Source organism: Mirounga leonina, unplaced genomic scaffold (genome assembly GCF_011800145.1).
Source record: "Mirounga leonina isolate KUSES-001 unplaced genomic scaffold, KU_Mleo_1.0 Mir_91, whole genome shotgun sequence".
In the NCBI taxonomy this organism is placed as follows: Eukaryota; Metazoa; Chordata; class Mammalia; order Carnivora; family Phocidae; genus Mirounga; species Mirounga leonina.
This window is the reverse complement of record NW_023270839.1, coordinates 46,386,241-46,407,879: the sequence shown is the minus strand read 5'-3', so window position 1 is coordinate 46,407,879 and position 21,639 is coordinate 46,386,241.

Genomic DNA, 21,639 nt, shown 5'->3' with positions numbered 1-21,639 from the left:
ATAACATAAAAAGAGCATGTTTATTGGGATAAGACTCTTTTTCCCACCTAGAAAGCTCTCCCCCACATGTCTTCACATTTTCAAATCAGAGACATCCATCAGGGTCTGGAATAAATGCCATTCCTTCAGAAAGTCTTCTCTGATCTTCAAGATGAATGTTATTGTTCCTCCTTTTCAAATCACCTAGTCCTGTGGTCATACATCTCCTGGGCAGAACAGATGCTGCCCATCCCCTGCTATGATGCCATCCCTCCCCTTCTCTGCCTGCTGCCAGGGCCTCAGCAGACACAAGGCCCAGCTTGGTCAAGTTACAGCATGAACCGAATTGACCTGACTTGAGCTGCTTACAGGCCCAGAGCCATCACAGTCATAACTCTCTTTGAATGACGGCTGGCTGGCTGGCTGGCTGGCTGGCTGGGCAAAACTCCTACCAAGGCCACAGAGCTCTGTATCTCAGGGGTCTCTGGTGCCCTGCACCTCTGCTCTTTCCATCATGACCTCGCCCGTGCCAGACCCAGGACACGTGAGGCAGGCATGGTTCTTGTAACACTCACAAGAGTTACTTACACAGCTCATTAGTCTTATTCCCCTCATTTGAGGGCAGGTCCCTAGAAACAGAGCCTGAGATGGAGATTCTCTGGCAAGTGATATAGTGAGGCAGTGCTCCCAGGAGAAACCTGGAGAGGAGTGAGAGAAGCAGGAGAGGTCAGAGGAAGAAGCTCAGCAAAGATTTCAGGGGATGTCTAGCCACAGCCTGGTCCATGCGGAGCCCCGTAGCATCAGGGACCTAGAGACACAGAAGCTGGACTGTTAGACTCATCCATCAGTCAGTCAGTGGCCAAGATGCATCCTGAGGGCAGGACTTGTAACCTCCCACAGTTCCAGCTTCAATCAGCCAAGGACAAGCCTCCAGGGGGAGTACAGGTGTGCACTAGCCACAGCCAGCACCCACAGCAGCTAGGACATGGGTGCGCTGGCCCGGTCCAGAGGATCTGACACCCATCACCTCTGTTACATCCCCAGCGACGGGCTGGATGTTTATGCCCCACAACCTCAAATTCCTATGTGAAGGCCCTAATCTCCAGTGTGGTATGTTTGGAGATGGAACTGTTGAAAGGTCATTGGGTTTGGATGAGGTCGTGGGGATAGAGCCCCCATGAGGGCATCGGTGCCCTTGTAAGGGACTGAAGAGATAAGAGCTCTCTCTCAACCATGCCAAGATAGAGTGAAAAGGCAGCTGTCTACAAGCCAGGAAGCGGGCCCTCACCATCACTGGACCACCCCCGGATCTCGGACTTCCAGCCTCTAGAATGGTGAGAAATCAGTGTTCGTGGCTTAAGCCCCCAGTCTACGGTATCTTGTTAGAGCAACCTTAATGATGAAGACATCCCCCTTCCTTTTTCTCTACCCACACATCTTTTCTTTGAACAGGTCTATCACTAGCCTACTTTCATTTTTTTTTTTAACCTTCAGAGTTGGACAAGAACACAATCAATTAATTCCAATCTTGATCAACAATACTGAAGACCCAGACTACTTGCTTCCACAGATTGGACAAGGGGTCATTTTCAACATTCATCACGGAAGCTTAGAGATCATTTGCTGTTGTTTCTTCATTTCATAGATAAGGAAACTGAGGCAGAGAGACAAGATTTACTTTGTCCAGAAAATTTTGTAGCAGAACCAAGTCCAGGTCTGCCTAACTTTCAGGCAAGAGCTATTCCACCATACCCTAGTCTTCCTTATGTCATTGCATTATAACTATTCTGCTAAGATTTTCTAATTAATCATTAAATTCAATGCTTGGGAAAAAAGTTGCATGCCAGGAATAGTATTCCCTCCTGTGGTTTATGTCTTAGATGGGGATGTGGAGTTAAGCCAGATATGGAACCTACTTAAAACCTTACAGAGTTTTAAACCAAACTTGAACCTTCTGGAGTTCATTTATTTATTCTTGGCAACTTGTAGCTTCCTGGTTCTTGGAAAGTTGCTGGCTCATTTAGAAGAAAAACTCATGAGACTTCTTGTGCATTGAGTAGCTCTTACAAAACAATCTTTTGAAGTGTAAAGTGTAAATGAATAAGAAACAGAAGACTGAAGTTCTCCTAAAATACACATGGATGCAATCATTAAGGGAACAGGCATACTAGGCAAAATGCATAATTGTTTCTTATGCCCTAAATACTGAAGAATAGTCTTGTGCTCAGCAAATCCCAAACATGCTAAGTTTTCCCTTTGACTGAGACTCTCCTTAAGTATGTGGGAGACTTGGGTTTGTTACAATGGGCACCAGAGGGAGTATGGCCAGGGCTAAACCCATTCCACTCTGTGTCCCAAGCATTTCTTTTACAGTATGCTCTATGAATAAGAGTTCTTTCTTCTTCGTTATCCAAACTGGTCAGAATAACCCATCATGGAACAGGACAGTCTTTAAGCTAAAAGAATGTGGTCATGACCATTGCATGCCAATTAAGATGACTGCTTTTCTGTATTTAAAGGCCTAATGCTCCGAAGGTTGAATGCCATGGAAGAGGAGTCTCCTCAGAACACAAATGGTTTCCTTTGACACAGATAAAACATTTTCTCTTCTTACATGGCCTTTCAGTCATCTAGAAGGTCTCTACCCTGGTCCTTGAGCTCTCAGCCCAACTTCAGCTTAAGGCACATTAAGATTTCTTAACCATTTCCTCTGTGTTGTATGTTAGAAAAGAATATAAAGCCCTCTTTCTTGGGGCGCCTGGGTGGCTTAGTCATTGGGCGTCTGCCTTCGGCTCAGGTCATGGTCCTAGGGTCCTGGAATTGAGCCCCGCATCGGGCTCCCTGCTCCGTGGGAAGCCTGCTACTCCCTCTCCCTCTCCCCCTGCTTGTGTTCCCTCTCTCGCTGTGTCTCTCTCTGTCAAGTAAATAAATAAAATCTTTAAAAAAAAAAAGAAAAAAAAAGCCCTCTTTCTTAATAGCTGGTCTATCCATCAAAGAGAAGAGCAAATACAAACAATTGTCTAATGCCTGGAAACTCGGTTTTGGTTATTCTGGCCAATTGATTCCTAATTCATCACACACATCATTATTCTTATACATGAAGAATTAAATTACATAAAATTATCCCTCCAGTCCACCATTAAGATGGACCATCACCCCTCCCATACAGCTACAACTATTTTCAAGACAATTTTCAATTCTGTTCACAAGCTTTTGAGTAGTCTGGATTTCCCTGCTATGTTGAAAGATGGCAGATACAGCATAGCTAAGTAGATGGAGTCAGACTTTGGAGTCAACTGATCTGGGTTTAAATCCTAGTTCTGCTCCTTATGAGCTTGGTGGCCTTGGATAAGTCACTTGACATTTCGGAATCTGAGTTTTATATACTAGAGGAACACTGGTTAGCTCGTCAGGTAGCTGTAAATGTTGAATGAATTAATGTGCAAACATGCCCAGCGCATAGTGGGTGCTCAAAAACTCAGAGCAATTACTCTTATTACTGTTGAAACCATGCAAGAGCACCTTTTTGATGGCCCTTTTGCTGGCAGCTGGTGGTGACCTCTGAGCTGTTCCTTTGAGCTGGTACACGAGACCCTTGTTGCACTCTGTCTCCTCCTGCCCCCTCAACCCCAGCCACAGGGAGGAAAGCGTAGGCTCATGAGGAGCTGAAGTGACTTGCTAAAGATCTCCCCAAATGGGGAAGCCCTCCTGAGTAAGGGAGCCCTGGAATGATCACTCCTTTCCTGTTACTTCTCCAGGTTCTGTGTGGAGATGGGCCAGTATGTGAAAGCATCAGTTCTTCTCTTTCTCCCAACTTCCCTCTACCTCTGACTCAAAAAAAAACCAAAAACCAAAAAACAAAAAACCTAAATCAGCCATTAGCTGCTATATGATCTCACTCCCACCAGAGGGGCTAGCCAGATCTCTGGGTATTTCTGGTTGTATATCAGGCATCTAGAATTGTGGGCCTGGAGTTTGGGAAAGGAGTAAAACATGGAGACATGGATTTAGATATCATCATACTCGGTTGGGGCTGCTATAACAAAAATGCCATAGACTGGGGGGCTTAAACAACAAACACTTATTTCTCACAGTTCTGGAGGCTGGGAGGACCATGCTCAGTGAATTGGCAGAATGGGTGTCAGATGAGGGCCCACTTCCTGGCTTGTAGGTAACCACCTTCCCCCTGTATCCTCACATGGTGGAGATAGCAGGGGATAGCTCTCTTCCTCTTCTTATAAGGACACTGATCCTATAGAACCCCATGAGGGTTCTACCTTCATGACCCAATTGCTTCCCCAAAGCCCCACATCCAAATCACATTAAGGCTTCAACATATGAATTTCAATCCATAGTAGACATCTTTACCTGAGTGGTTAATTGAACCCCCAGGGATGGGTGAAGTTTCTGAGGTGCCAATAGAGCTCATATGCTAATAGAACCAATATATCATATGTAATATATAATATGATCTATTATGTCATAGCCAGGAAAACTTTGAAAAAGGAAAATAACGAGGAAGGAGTTCACCTTAGGGGATGTTAAATCATATTGTAAAGCTAGTTTGCAACAAAAATCTATACAGTGCCTCCTAGAACAAAATAAGCAGTACAGACCATGGATAGTACACAGAGAACACTTCATATGTGATCAGTAAATGGCACCATGTAATTAGTTATTTGAAAAATCTAATTTGATCTTGAAGCAGAAGCAGTTAGAGCTCACCAAATACTCTATGAGAGTCCCCAGCTGGAAGCAAAAGACTTTGAGATGGTGGAATTGCAGGCAGAAGCAGGCTGGGACCCTGAGATGCTCCTTGGAGGACCACCCCTCCACAGCGTCACCTGACCATCACTGGGCTTGACATCAGTGAGAATTAAGGCTTTGTTGCGTTAAGGCATTGAGATTTCAAGCCTTGACAGTTGTAGCAGCTAGCATTAATTATCTCAAATATAACACCTTCACACCTTATACCACACATCAAAATCAAAATAAATTCCAGTTAGAATAAGAAATAAAGTGTTAAAAAAAAAACTGGACGAATATAAAGATGAATGTTTATTCAATCCCCGGATGGGGTTTTTCTAGGTGTAAAAGCAGTAGAAGAAATTGCAAAAGGAAAAATCCATAGTTTAACTGCATAAAAATTCTTAAATTCTGTTTAAAACAGATTAGAAATTAAAAACAGAACTGAATAACAAATGGGAAGGATTTATTTGCTGTGATAAAGGGTTAATATCCTTAATATTTAAAGAACTCATAAAAATGGAGGCCAGGGGAGAGAGAAAGAATTATCTGAAGCAAAGCTTTAATCATAGCTGGCTTGTCCTGATACCTAAAATGTTTCTGAGTCCCCAATTTCTGCCAATTGGTGTGCATTCTGTACATGCAAACTGTATTTAACATTGGCTCAAACCCAACCTAATTAGTAAAGTCAATCTGCCACAAAGAAAAGATCATTATAATGTTTCATGCAGCCAAATGTCCATGATGTTTCTGGTATGTGCTATTAGAAGTTCTCCACATGATTGCTCCCCTCTGTTGGTGCAAGAAATTTAGAACTGGTCATACCCACTTCCTTGAGAGTTCAAGAGTAATGGTAAGATTGTCCCCAAGAACAGAGCTGGTGTAGACAATGAAGAAATTCAAGGCAATTTAAAAAACTAATCCCGCTTGTATCTGTTTGGTTATGCAGCCCATCATTGAGCCTGGTGCTAGTCACTTTTTTTTTTTTTTTTTTGCATTTCTTTATTTAATCCTCACAACAACCCTATAGCTAGGTATCATTTGTACTTTCTTCACATAAAGAAACTGAGGCTCTAATTGGTGAAATAATTTGGCCAACATTACACAAGGAACTGGCAGAGCCAAGATCTGAACCTATGTGTTTGACTCCAAGGGCATGCACCTAATTGCTGACCACATTGCCTTCTGTCGATCTAAAGGAAATTTCTGCATAGATGGAATTTCTTGGCAATAGCAGGGTTTGAGGGGGCATAGGAAAGAATGGAGAATGGATAAAGAAGGAAGCATGGGAATGACTTCGGCTGCCAGCTACCTTCTGACCTAAAACAACTAAGAAAAACCCAAACAAAATATATGAAACAGCAGTTTTCAAGATACTGGATATCAAAAAGGGAAGGACAATGATCCCTGTGAGATGAGAAACAAATGAGGTAAGTTCTAAGATTGCCCCACCTAATTTCCCAGAGAGATCCCAGGCCACACTGCAGGCAGGTGGAGCCCAGGCAGAGCCGAGCAGTGTCCTGAGATGAGGAGATGGAGGTGGGATGCCCCAGTGGCTAGAATTCATAGGCCAGTGACTGGAAACTAGAAGGCCATACATCAACAGAGAGCTCTGGAGATCTGCAGAGAGTTCTCTTTAGTCTTCCTTTGGCTAAGTTCTAATCAGAACATACATGTGAAGAAGCAACCTCAGACCAAGGGAAGAGAAAAGGTTAGAGGGGAAAATTCCTGGAGCTCACACAAGGCTGGAAATGTTTTTTGTCTTCAAGAGACAGGTTGGAAAACCTCAGAATTCATGAGGCCCCAGGTAAAGTACCAGAAAGGGTTTTGCCTAATTTGTAAGGCAGGATTAGCCCTAGAATAAATTCTGTTCTGGTTCGGTGTAATAAGGCTTAAAAGTAAGACCTGAAAAACATTAAACTGTTTCCTAGTAATTTAGCTGCATCGCAGAATACAGCTCAAGAATTTTATGGGAAGAAAAAACATATAGTACCCAACAGGGTAAAATACACAATGTCTGACATCTAGTAGTAGGAGAATAAGACATAATGAGGAAAGAACCAACCAAACAAAACTGACCCAGAAATGACACAGATGATAGAACTAATATAGACAAGGGTAGTCAAACAGTTATTAAAACTGCAAATCATATATTCAAAAAGCTTAAGGAAAGATAGAGCATGTTTAGTAGAGACATGGGGGATATAAAAAAGACTCACATCCTATGCCTAGAGATAAAAGCTGCAATATCTGAGATGAAAAATAAACCCGATGGGATGAGACATCACAGAGAAAATAATAATGAACTTGAGGACACAGCGATAGCAACTATCCAAAATAAAGTACTGAGAGAAAAAACGACTAAAAAAATCAACAGAGCACCAGCGAGCTGTGGGACGACTTCAAGAAGCCAAATACACAGGTAATTGAAATCCCCAAAGGAGGAGAGGACAAAAAAAAATGTTGAAGGAATAATGGCTGGCAAATTTCCAAACTTGAAAACCATATATTCACACATGCAAAAAGTTCAACAAACTCCAAGTGCAGGAAACATGGAGAAAAAAAATCAAGACATGTTAAAATTGGTTGCTTAAAACAGTATAACTAATAAATCTAGAAGGGCATAAAATGAAATGATAAAAAATAGACAATTCCATGGGGCGCCTGGGTGGCTCAGTCGTTAAGTGTCTGCCTTCGGCTCAGGTCATGATCCCAGGGTCCTGGGATCGAGCCCCGCATCGGGCTCCCCACTCCACGGGGAGCCTGCTTCTCCCTCTCCCACTCCCCCTGCTTGTGTTCCCTCTCTCGCTGTCTCTCTCTGTCAAATAAATAAATAAATAAATCTTTAAAAAAAATAGACAATTCCAAAGAAGGCAGGAAAAGAATACAGAAAGCAAGTAACAAAACATTAGATTTAAACCCAACCATATTTTTAAAAATCACATTAATATGTATGGTCTAAACTCCTTCAGAAAATGACAGAGATTATCAATTGGATAAATAGCAAAATCCAACTACAGGCTGCCATCAAGAAACCCACTTTAAATGCAAAGACACACAGACCAAAAGGAAAGGACGATAAAAGCTAAACCGTGCTGCATTAGATTCCTAGGGCTAACATAACAAGTCAACATGAACTTGATGACTGAAAATAACAATTCGGGAGGTTAGAAGTCTGGAATCAAGGTGTTGGCAGGACCATGATCCCTCTGAAGGCTCTAATGAAGAATCCTTCCTTTCCTCTTCCAGCTTCTGGTGGCTCCTGGTGTTCCTTGGCTTGTGGCAGCATCCCTCCAATCTCCCCTGTGTATTTGTGCATCCCTTTCTGTCTCTCATAAGGACACTCTCATTGGATTTATGGCACGCTCTAATCCAGTATGATCACGACTTGCATCTGCAAAGACCTTATTCCAAACAAGTTCATATTCATAACCCAAGAGCCTGCTTGGTTCCAGGTAGACATGAATTTGGGGAAGACACTATTCAACCCACTACACATTCTAACACTAATCGAAAGAAATCTGGGGTAGCTATATTAAGACCAAAGTAGATTTCAAAGAATGAATACATCCAGGGATAATAATATCATTTCATATTGATAAAGGGGTCAGTTAATCAAGAGCCATAGTAAGTCTAAATATTTATGCACCTAATAACAGAATTTCAAAAGGCATGAAGCAAAAATGGATAGAACTACAATGATAGACAAATTCATAATTATAGTTGGAGATCTCAACACTCCTGTCTCAGTAATTAATATAAAGAATAGAAAAGTGATCTCTAAAACATAGAAGACCTGGAAAACTCTATCAAAAAACTTGACTTAATTGATATTTATAGAATATTCCACACAACAACAGCAGCATAGACATTCTTCTCAAGTGCATAAGAACATTTACCAAAAAAGAATATATTCTCAGTCATAAAACAAGTTTCAATCATTTTAAAAGGAGCCAATTCATACGAAGTATATTCTCTGATCACAATGGAATTAAATTAGAAACAATAACAGCAACATCTCTGGAAAGATATACAAATACTTGCAACTAAATAATACACTTCTAAATAGCTCACAGGCCAAAGAAGAAATCAAGAGGAATTAGGAAGTATTTTGAACTGAATGAAAATAAAAACACAACGTATTAAAATTTATGGGATGTAGTTTAAGTGATACTTAGAGTGAAATGTATAGCACTAACTGCCTATATTAGAAAAGGATCTCAAGTTAATGACCTGAGCTTCCACCTTAAGAAACTACAAAAAGAAGAGCAAGATGAACCCAAAGAAAGCAGAAGTCAATGAAATCAGTAACAGAAAAAACAATAGAGAAAAATCATTGAAACCAAAAGCTTAATATTTATTAAAAAGGCCAATAAAACTGATAACACCCAAGCCAATCTGATCAAGAAAAATAATAAAATACACAAATTGCCAATACCAGGAATGAGAGAAAATCATTACTACTGATTCTAAAGACATTATAAGAATAAGAGACCATTAATCTGAGTAGCCCTGTAAGTATTAAAGAAATTTCATTTGTAGTTAAAAACATTCCCCCCAGACAAAACAAATTCTAGGCTTAGATGGATTTATTGGTTAATTCTATCAAACCTTTAAAAAAGAAATAATGCCAATTCTACACAAACTCTTCCAGAATATTAAAGAAGAGGGAATACTTTCCAACTCATTCTATGAGAAAGGCATTATTACACTGATACCAAAATCAGACAGACTTTAGAAGAAAAGAGAACTACAAACCCATGCTCCTAATAAACACTAATAAAAAACAAAATTATAGGAAATTGGATCTAACAATATATGAGACATATATACATCACAATGCAGTGGGGTTTATCCCAATAATGTAATATTTGCTGAACATTTAAAAACCATTGAATGAGGGGTGCCTGGGTGGCTCAGTCAACTGGCATTCCAACTCTGGATTTAGGCTCAGGTCTTGATCTCAGGGTCATGAGATAGAGCCTCGCATCGGGCTCTGTGCTGGGCATAGAGCGTGCTTGGGATTCTCACTCTCCTTCTCCCTCTGCTTCTTATGCTCATGCTCTCTCTCTCTCTAAATAATAATAATAATAATAATAATAATAACCATTGAATGAAATATGTCATTCTGTAGATGCAGAAAAAATACTTGGCAAAACCCAACATCCATTCCTGACAAAACCTTTCAGAAAACCAGGAATAGAAGTTTCTCAACCCAGTAGAGGATACCAATAAAAACCTATAGGCAACATCATACTTAATGGTGAAAGACTGAATACGTCCCCCCTAAAATCAGAAAAAACTAAGATGTCATCTCACATCACTTACATTCAACATCATACTGGAGATTCTAGTCAGTGAAATAAGACAATAAAAAGAAATAAAAGGTGCACAAATTGAAAGAGAAAAAATAAGACTATTTGCAGACAACATAGTCATTTATATAGAAAATCCTATGCAATATACAAAAGTCACTAGAACAAAGAAATGAATTTAACAGTGTTGGAGGGCAAAAATCAGTAAATGGAAATAAATCTTTTTAATGAGGTATAATTGACATATAACATTGTATTAATTGCAGGTGTATAATGTGATTTCTTATTTGTAGACACTGTAAAATGATCACCACAATAAGTCTATTTAACATCCATCACCATAGTTATAAAAACTTTTTTTCTTGTGATGAGAAGTTATAAGATCTACTGTCTTAGCCACTTTCAAATATGCAATGCAGTATTGTTAACTATAGTCACATTACATCCCCACGACATTTTATAATTGGATGTTTGAACCTTTTGACCTTCACCTATTTTGCCCAGTCCCCACTCCTTACCTCTGGCAACCACCAATCTGTTCTCTGTTTCTTTCTTTCTTTCTTTCTTTCTTTCTTTCTTTCCTTCCTTCCTTCCTTCCTTCCTTCCTTCCTTCCTTCCTTCCTTCTTTCTTTCTTTCTTTCTTTCTTTCTTTTCTTTCTTTCTTTCTTTCCTTTCTTTCTTTTCTACATCTACGTGGGATCATACAGTATTTGTCTTTCTCTGACTTATTTCACTTAGCATAATGCCCTCGAGGTCCATCCATGCTGTCACAAATGGCAGGATTTCCTTCTTTTTATGGCTGAATAATACTCCATTGTGAACATATACCATATTTTCATCCATCAATAAACACTTAGGTTATTTCTGTATCTTGGCTATTGAAAAAAATGCTGCAATGGACATGAGGATGCATATATCTGTTCAAGTTAGTGGTTTGCTTTTTTTTTTTTAAATACCCAGAACTGGAATTGCTACATCATATGGTAGTTCTATTTTTAATTTTTTGAGGAAGTTCCATACTGTTTTCCATACTGGCTGTACCGACTTACATTCCCACCAACAGTGCACAAGTGTTCCCTTTTCTCTACGTCCTAACCAATACTTCCTATTTCTTGTCTTTTTGATAATAGCCATTTTAACAGGTGTGAGATGATATTTTCTTGTGGTTTTGATTTGCATTTCCCTGATGATTAGTGATGCTGAGCATCTTTTCATGTGTCTCTTGGCCATCTGTGTGTCTTCTTTGGAAAATGTCCATTCAGATTCTCTGCCCATTTTTTAATCATATTGTTGTGGGTTGGTGGGTTTGGCTGTTGTTGTTGTTGTTTTGGCTATTGAGTTGTATGAGTTTCTTTATATATTTTTTATATTAACCCCTTACCAGATACATGATTTGCAAATATTTTTTCCCGTTCATTTCATTTTGTTGATGGTTTCTTTTACTATGTGGAAACTTTTTAGCTTGATGTAGTTCCACTTATTTATAATTGCTTTTGTTGCTTTTGCTTTTGGTGTCAAATCGAAAAAATCCTCACCAAGACCAGTGTCAAGGAGCATACCGCCTATGTTTTCTTCTAGTAGTTTTATAGTTTCAGGTCTTATGTTCAACTCTTTAATCCATTTTGAATTAGTTTTTGTGTGTGGTGTAAGATAGTGGTCCAGTTTCATTCTTTTGCATGTGACTGTACAGTTTTCCCAGGACCATCTGTCAAAGAAACTGTCCTTTCCCCATCAGATATTCTTGCCTTCTTTGTTGTAAATTGATTGACCATATATGCATGGCTTTCTATTCTATTCCATTAATATATGTGTCAGTTTTTATGCCAATACCATACTGTTTTTATTACTATAGTTTTGTAATATAGTTTGAAATCAGGGAATGTGGTTCTTCCAGCCTTGTTCTTCTTTCTCAAGATTGCTTTGGCTATTCAGGGTGTTTTGTGGTTCCATACAAATTTTAGGATTGTTTATTCTATTTCTGTGAAAAATGCTGGTGTATTTTAATAGGGATTGCATTGAATCTGTATACTGCTTTGGGTATTATGGAAATTTTAACAATATTAATTCTTCCAATCCATGAACATAGAATACCTTTCCATTTATTTGTGTCTTCTTCAATTTCTTGCATTGATGTCTCAGGGTTTTCACTGGACAGGTCTTTTGCCTCCTTGGTTAAATTTATTCCTAGGTATTTTTTTCTTTTTTTTTTAAGATTTTTTTTATTTATTCATTTAAGACAGAGAGATACAGAGAGAGAGAGAGCATGAGCAGGTGTAGAGGGAGAGGGAGAAGCAGGCTCTCCACTGAGCAGGGAGCCCGGTGTAGGGCTTGATCCCAGGACCCTGGGATCATGACCTGAGCCAAAGGCAGAGGCTTAACCACCTGAGTCACCCAGGTGCCCCAGTATTTTATTCTCTTTAATGCAGTTGAAATGGAATTTTTTTTCCTTATTTTTCTTTCTGATAGTTCATTATTAGTATATAGAAATGCAACAGATTTTTGTATATCAATTTTGTATTCTGCAATTTTACTGAATTTGTTAGTTTTAATAGTTTTTGGTGGAGTCTTTAGGGTTTTCTGTACATAATTTCATGTTATCTGTAAATAGTGACAGTTTTACTTCTTCCTTTCCAATTTGGATGCCTTCAATCTATTTCATTATAATACCAATGAAGAAACAGAAATTGAAATGTAGGGATACCTGGATGGCTCAGTTGTTAAGCATCTGCCTTCAGCTCAGGTCATGATCCCAGGGTCCTGGGATCAAGCCCCACATCGGGCTCCCTGCTCTGCAGGAAGCCTGCTTCTCCCTCTCCCACTCCTCCTGCTTGTGTTCCCTCTCTTGCTGTGTCTCTCTCTGTCAAATAAATAAATAAAATCTAAAAAAAAAGAAAGAAATTGAAATGTAAAGACCTATACCATTCCCAATAGCATCAAAAAATATAAATTACTTAGAAATAAATCTGATAAAAGACATATAAGCTCTGTTCATTGAAAATTACAAAAATCTGATTAAAGAAATTAAAGATAACCCAAATATATGAATAATTGTGATCATAGCTTGGATAACTTAATCTTGTTAAGATATCTACTCTCCCCAAATGGATCTACAGACTCAACACAATCTCAGTCAGAGTCCCAAAAGGACTTTTTGCAGAAACCGATGTACTTATTTAAAATTCATGTAAGTCAAAGGACCTGGAATAGCTAAAACAACTTTAAAAGAGAAGAAGTTGGAGAACTTACACTAACAGATATCAAGATTTCTAAAGCTACAGTAAGTTATCAAGGTGTTGGTGTAAAGATGACAAATCAATAGAGCAGCATAGAGTCCATAAATAGATCCATAACATATAGAGGCAACTGATATTCAAGAAAGGTGCAAAGACAATTCAGTGTGGAAATGATGGGCTTTTTAACAGTGATCTCAAACAACTGAATATCCATATGCAAACAAAAACAAAAACAAAACAAACACTTCAATCCTTACCTCACGCTATCTACAGAATGAACTAAAAATTGATCATAAATCTACATGAAACTGAAAACTATAAAACTTCTAGAATAAAACCTTGAAGAAAATTTTTGTGAACTTGGTTTAGGCAAAGGCATCTTTGATACAATGTAATAAGCACAATCCATAAAAAGATAAAATTGATAAATTGGACATCATCAAAACTAAGAACTTTTGTTCTTTGATAGACATTGTGAAGAGAAATGAAAAACAAGCCACAGACTTGGAGACAATATTTTTAGAGAAAAATATCAGATAAAGATTTGTAACTATAATATATAAAGAACTTCAAAACTCAGTAATGAGAAAACATACAACCCAATTTTTAAAATAGAAAAGAGATTTGAAGAGATAATTCACCAAAGAAAATATAAGTTGATATAAGAAAACATGTTCAACATCATTAATCACTAATTGTCAGGGAAATTCAAATGAAAACCACTAACCCCACTGGAATATCTATAATTAAAACCGACTGATCATCCCAAGCATTGGCGATGAAGTAAAGCAATTGGAAGTCTCATACACTGCTAGGAGGGATGTTAATCATACAACCACTCAGAAAACAGCCTGGCAGTTCCTTAAAATGTTAAACTTATATCTATCATATGACTTATCTGTTCCACTCCTATATGTTTACCCAAAATAAATGAAAGCATATGTTCATACAAAGACTTGGACATGAATGTTGTTCATAACAACTTTATTTGAACAAGCCAAAAAGTGGAAATGACCCAAATGTCCATCAATGAGTAAGTGGATAAACAAATTATGATATATTAATGCAATAAGTTAGTTCTCAGCAATAAAAAGGAATGAACCGTTGATACATGCAACAACATGGATGAATCTTAAAATAATTATGCCAAGTGAAATAAGCCAGACCAAAAAAGAATACATATTGCATGATTCTATTTACATAAAATTCTACAAAATATAAACTATATTGAGAGAGGTTGCCTGAGGACTGGGAACAGGGGATACAAGTCAGGGAGGAGGAGTCGGGAGGGATTGCCACAGGGAACTTTTGGGTACAATAGATATTTTTATCATCTTGATTGTAGTGATTGTTTCCTGATTGTACACATATGTCAAAATAGATCAAATTATACACTTTAATATGAAGTCAATTATACTTTAATAAAACTATTAGAGAGACAGACCAACAGATAAGAAGAACTAGAAAAGGAGGGCCTGAGATGGTTGGGAAATATCACTGGAGAGTACTTTGGGATTCATGACTTTTGAAGGTGAAGGATCCACCTGAAAATAATAGAAATAACAATAGTAATTAATAATAATATCATTTTTTCATGTGTCTGTTGGCCATTTGTATATCTTCTTTGGAGAAGTGTCTGTTCGTGTCTTCTGCCCATTTCTTGACTGGATTTTTTGGTTTTTTGGGTATTGAGTTTGATAAGTTCTTTATAGATTTTGGATAGAAATCTTGCCATTTGCAACTATGTGGATAGAACAAGAGGGTATTATGCTAAGCAAAATAAGTCGGTCAGAGAAAGACAAATACCATATGATTTCACTTATACATGCAATTTAAGAAACAAAACAGATGAGCATAGGGGAAGAGAAGGAAAAATAAAATAAGATGAAAACAGAGAGGGAGGCAACCCATAAGAGACTCTTAACTATAGGAAACAAACTGAGGGTTGCTGGAGGGGAAGTGGGTGGGGGGATGGGTAACTGGGTAATGGGCATTAAGGAGGGCACTTGATGTAAGCACTGAGTGTTATATGCAACTGATGAATCACTAAATTCTACCTCTGGAGCTAATAATACAGTATATGTTAATTAAATTGAATTTAAATAAAAAATTTAAGAAAAAGGGGAAAAAATATTTCCATTATATCTAATGCTTATTGTCTGCTTACTATTTTATATGTATACACATGGGAAGATGGAAGCTCAGAAAAGCTAAGCAGTTTGTTCAAGGTCACAGAGCTAGTGAGTGGTGGAATAATAATTTGGACCCAGAGCCCACACACTTAAGCAGATCACTGGGAAGTTCTCAGAACAGACCACAGGTCGCCCTCGGTTTCCTTCAGGACTGGGGAGGTGCTAGCAAAAACCCAGTGATAGTGGTTCACAGCCCTCCTGACTCTGCCCAGCCCCACAACCCCTTCCTCTCTTGTTTTTGCTCGTGATGCTCTGAGGCCAGGCAGGCAAAGCCATCCCTGACAAGTTTTGATTCAGGCAGCACTGGTCTCACAAATTCCAAGCCAGGAGGCTGGAAGCCAGCGCTCCGAGGGACATTTGAGAAGATGAAGATGAAAGTGTCGGGACAAGTGACGCACAAGGGCATGCCTGGAATAGCTACAGGTTCAGCCACTTCTCCGAATCTCCCTGGGGAGTGGGGGTGGGGGAGGGGAAGGCATGGGATGGGGGCAGGGTGTGGGGGCATGTGGGCCAGTCAAGGCAGGTGCTCCAGGATGTCTCATTAGGCCTGGGAGGGCCTTGGAGGAAGACTAGACTATATTCATTAAAATAAGCTTGAATGCCACATGCAAAACCTTTGAAACAGAATCCTAAAAAATGGTCTAAAAAAAACACTTCACATGCCCCTAGAACACAGCAAATGCTCTGGCTATTAGAACTTCTGTTGTAATAGTTCAGAGGCAATAGGACCAAATATTGTTGTAGAAGGTAGTAAATTCTGGTTCCACACAGCTCAAATACGACCAGTGTGACTTGATGAAGGTAGAATGAGTTCGCTTTAAATCTGCATAATCTTTAGAAATAAAGGAATTTTTTGTGGGGGAAAAAGAGAGAGAGAGAGATGAGAGAGAGAGAAGCAGACACAGTGAAGCCTCAGGGCCCTTTGCCAGAGGACCCAGACACCGCAGCAGACAGAAGGTTTCATTAGGTCAGCGTGGCGGGCAGAGCCATGCCCTCCTCCAAAGCTGGGGAAGCCTATGTATCCTCACACTTTGCAGCCACACAAGCTTGGACGTGGCCCTTCCCAGCCTGCAACCCCACGGGATCCTGCTGCAATCAAAAAGTCTGAGACAGTCACGCTCCAGGGAAGCCAGGGCGGGGGTCCTGTCAGTTTTCTTGACAGTAGAGTCATGGGTCAGGGGACTGTTGCCACCTTGTCGCCTTCTTCGGCCGCTGCCACTGATGGTAGCTCAGGCCTGTGTCTCATCAAGTCCCCTTGGGGTAGCCGTGTTGGAAAAACAGAAGGGAATTCCTCCCAACCTTCCCCTTCTCGATCTCCCCTACCCAACAACGTTAGTTTCTATGGCTCCCGTGACCAATGACCAGAAGCTTAGTGACTTACAACACAAATCCACTATAGTACAGTCTGAGACGGATCTCGTTCGGCTAAAATCAAGGTGTTGGCAGAGCTGCCTTCCTTTCTAGAGGCTCTAGGGCGAATAAGCTTTTTCTTTTTTCAGCTTTTAGAGGCCACCTACGTTTTTTGGTTTCACATCATGCCCCTTCTGTCTTCAAAGCCAGTATTTTGCTGGTTGAAACATCTTACTCACACATCACTCAGATTCTGACTCTTCTGCCTCCTTCTTTCTTGTACAAGGACCCTTGTGATTACAATGGGCTCACCTGGATAACCCAGTATCATCTCCCTGTTTTAAGGTCAACTGATTAGCACCTCTAATTCCATCTGCTACCTTAATTCTCTTCCTCCATGTCACCTACCATATTCACAGTTTCCAGGAATTAGGACATAGACATCTTTGGAGAGCCTTTATTCGGCTTACCACCCCCCAACACATGTAAACCCCGCATGTCTAGTTAATTACAAAGATTAAATAAATCTTATGTTTCTAAAAAGTAAAAAGAAAAGAAAAACAGATCAAAAAGGTACATCATGGGAGCTTCCCGAAATTTGCTTTGGGCAAGATGGTTGGTGGACAGGAAAAACGTTGTTTTAATTCTTGGCATAAAACGTTACCAACAATACCCCATTTCTCTCTCTCTCTCTCTCTCTCTCTCTCTCTCTCTCTCTCTCTGCTGAAAAGATCATGGAAGCCACTCAGGCAAATGCTTATCTTTATAAAGGCCTCCAAATTCATGAAGAGAATGATGCCAGCCCCCCAGGATCTCATCCAGTCAGAATAAGGAGCCACTGACAAAGGGATTCCAGAAAATTCTTCCCAGCCAAAAAGACTGCCCTTTCTTCATCCTGAGAAGGTTGCCCCTTTTGGGCAGCCAATTGGTTGTGTAGAAGCACATGTCTATTATGGCTGTGGTTTCCTCTGTGTTAAGCATCTAAAAGCTGGACCTTGAAGCGAACACTCATTAGAGCCCCTCTCTAGATTCCAGTGACCCAAGTTGCCAGTCACAAAGCCATGCTGGATTTAGGCTGGGCACCTGCAAGTGTGTGTAAGTAACCTGTGGCTGCCATAAGAATTTATCATCAGTTGGGTGGCTGAAAACAACAGAAATTTCTTTTCTCATGGTTGTGGAGGCCAGAAATTCAAGATCAAGATGTTAGCAGGGCTGGTGCCTTCTGGAAGCTCTGAGGGAGAATTTGTTCCAAGCCTCTCTTCTGGCTTTTGATGGCTGTCAGTAATCCTTGACATTCCTTGGCTTGTGGCTGCCTCTATCTTCACATGGCTTTCTCCCCTGTGTCTTCTCCTCTTCTTATAAGGACACTTGTCATTGGATTTAGGGTCCACCCAGTTACTCCAAGATGATCTTATCTCTACCTCCTTAACTCAGTGACATCTGTAAAGGTCCATTTTCCAAATAAGGTCACATTCACAGATATAATGAATTAGGACTTGGACATCTTTTGGGGTGCCACAATTCAATCCATTACAAAGTAGAATCTGGCCCCCAAATGGCATTGTGTGGAGTTCTGCCACTGAGCCCAAAACCATCCCTCCAGGTGCAGTAAACTATTAAAGGCCACCCCACGACATCACTATATTTCACCCCCTTTGCCAATCTTCACAATGTTTTCTAGCCAGGAATGCCCTTTCATATGCCTGGAAAATTCCTAGTTCCCCCAAATCCATCTCAAGAATCACCTTCTTTATAAGATCTTTCCTGGACCAAGACATGAACAGACATTTCTTCAAAGAAGACATACAAATGGCTAACAGACACATGAAAAAGTACTCAACATCACTTGGCATCAGGGAAATACAAAATCAAAACCTCAATGAGATACCACCTCACACCAGTCAGAATGGCTAAAATTAACAAGTCAGGAAATGACAGATGTTGGCGAGGATGTGGAGAAAGGGGAACCCTCCTACACGGTTGGTGGGAACGTAAGCTGGCTTAGCCACTCTGGAAAACAGCACAGAGGTTCCTCAGAAAGGTGAAAATAGAGCTACCCTACGACCCAGCAATTGCACTACTGGGTATTTACCCCAAAGATACAAAGGTAGTGATCCAAAGGGGTACGTACACCCCGATGTTTATAGCAGCAATGTCCACAATAGCCAAACTATGGAAAGAGCCTAGATGTCCATCAACAGATGAATGGATAAAGAAGATGTGTGAGGGATATATATATATATAATGCAGCCATCAAAAAACCGAAATCTTACCAGTTGTAACGACGTGGATGGAATTAGAGGGTATTATGCTAAGTGAAATAAGTCAATCAGAGAAAGACAATTATCATATGATCTCACTGATATGAGGAATTTGAGAAACAAGACAGAGGATCATAGGAGAAGGGAGGGAAAAATGAAAAAGGACGAAACCAAGAAGGGAGACAAACCATAAGAGACTCTTAATCTCAGGAAACAAACTGAGGGTTGCTGGAGTGGAGGGGGGTGGGAGGGATGGGGTGGCTGGGTGATGGACACTGGGGAGGGTATGTGTTACGGTGAGCGCTGTGAATTGTGCAAGACCGATGAATCACAGACCTGTACCCCTGCAACAAACAATACATTATATGTTAATCTAAAAAATTAAAAAAAAGATCTTTCCTGGCCCAACTGCACAGGTGATACTGAGCAAACTATCTATGCTCTTTTCTCTCTTCAGCGAATCTTGTATGTTCCTCTATTACAGCACCTATTATAATGATCACTTCACACATCTGTTTCCCCTACTAGGCCATGAACAACCCAAGGATTCAAAGATCCTCAACTTACACGCAACCATTCATTCAATAAATATTTACCAAGAGCCTGGTATGCATTAGGCACGTAAGAGCAGCCAAGGAGAAGTACACACAACTAAGACATCTTAAATGTGGAAACCCAACCTAACCCAAGTCTGGGAGACCAGAGAAATTTTCCTGAGGATGTGGTATCCTTTGAGCTGAGTGCTGAAGATGATGGTAGGAATTAACTCAAAAGAGGAGGAAAGGGTATCCCAGGCAGAGGGAATAACATCAACAAAGACCCAGTGGTGAAAGTAACTTAGCAAGTTCAAGGGCCTGGAAGAAGTCAGGGTGGCTGGTGCGGGGCTGGGAGTTCCTGTGGTTGCAAAACGAGACTGGGGATACAAGTGAGTGTCAGAACACACAGGACCTGAAGCACACAGCACACAGGACTTGTTAAGGTGTTTGGTCATGGGGCGCCTGGGTGGCTCAGTTGGTTAAGGTGTTTGGTCATTATACAGCTTTACGTTCCTGCTTAATTAATGTTGAATGAATGAACAAAAACTGACCATCGGGGCGCCGGGGTGGCTCAGTCAGTTAAGCGTCTGCCTTCAGCTCAGGTCGTGATCCCAGGGTCCTGAATCGAGTCCTGCATCTGGCTCCCTGCTCAGCGGGGAGTCTGCTTCTCCCTCTCCCTCTGCCCCACCTCCCCCCGCTCATGCTCTCTATCTCTATCTCAAATAAATAAATAAAAATCTTTTTAAAAAAAAACATTAAGAAAACAACAATAACAACAACAACAAAAAACCCCCAAAACTGACCATCATCCATGGAGATCACACCAGCATATTTGTGCTTTCACCACGTATGCAAAAACAAAATATATATAGTTATCCTTTTGAACTGAACTTGTACCCAGCAGCAATTTAATTCAGAGTTGAAAGTCTAATTTCAAACAAGAGTGACTCGGGTCATAAGTATTTATTGAAAATTATCTGTAGAGTAAGATCTGTACCAAATATGGAATTGGACTTGGTCCAAATCAAAGGTGCTTCTAATGTATGAAGGAAAGCGAGCACAAGATTAACAAAAAGTTAAAATACTCCCCCCCCCCAGGGAGGGAGGGCAGGCTGCACCATTGATTGATCATCCTGGGCATAGACAGTGAGCTACCTCAGTTGCCTGGGGAGTTTGTTCAAAATACAGCTTGTTAAAGATAGAGATGTTCAGATCCACCCTAGACGCAGATCAGAATGTCCGAGCATGTAAGCCAAGGATCTTTGAATCCTTAGTTGTCCATGGCCTGGGAGGAGAACGTCCCAGATCAGAACATCTGAGGGTGCGGCTCAGGCCACCACCAGGTTGCCATGAAGCAACTCCCAAGCACACCAAAGTTTGAGGATCACTAATAAAGTGATGTTTTTATTATGGCAAAATGTATCTAGTGATTTTTTTATAGTAAAACATTAGTGGTGTTACTTATAGTGAAGCTGGAAAAAGAACTAGGATGTAAAATGAGGGCGGCAGTGGATCCTGGGAGGGTGGAAAGTCCAAAGAGGAGTGGAGAGGGAGGCAAAGTTTAGGCTCTTGAAATAAACAACCCTGAAAGGACTCATTAGTACTTTCTAGTCACCAGGTCTCCCTTGGTTGGTGAAGAAGATATTTAGGTGGCTAGTATAATTTGAGGTTCTTATTCACCTAGTCAAAAATACCCAGAAAGGTGCCACCTTGACCTTGTTCCTTTCTCTTGATCACTAAGTGTGATCACTAAGAATTTGAGAGGTGATGGCACAGCCCAAGGCCTGAAAGCCCAAGAGCTAGGGAGGAAGCCAACCCAGTCACCAGAGCTCCCCCAGCCCTCCACATGGTTGGGGGAGAAGCAGTAGTGTTGACTAGTCAACACCGTGGGACAAGCACAGTTCTCCTGGGGGCAGATGCTCTCTCTAAGGATTTGGTCCTTAGTAGTATCCACAGATTGCTCTGTATCCTGTAGGGTTGGCATTCAGCCAGGGAAACCGGTAGACTCCTCCAGAAAGCAGGTCAGT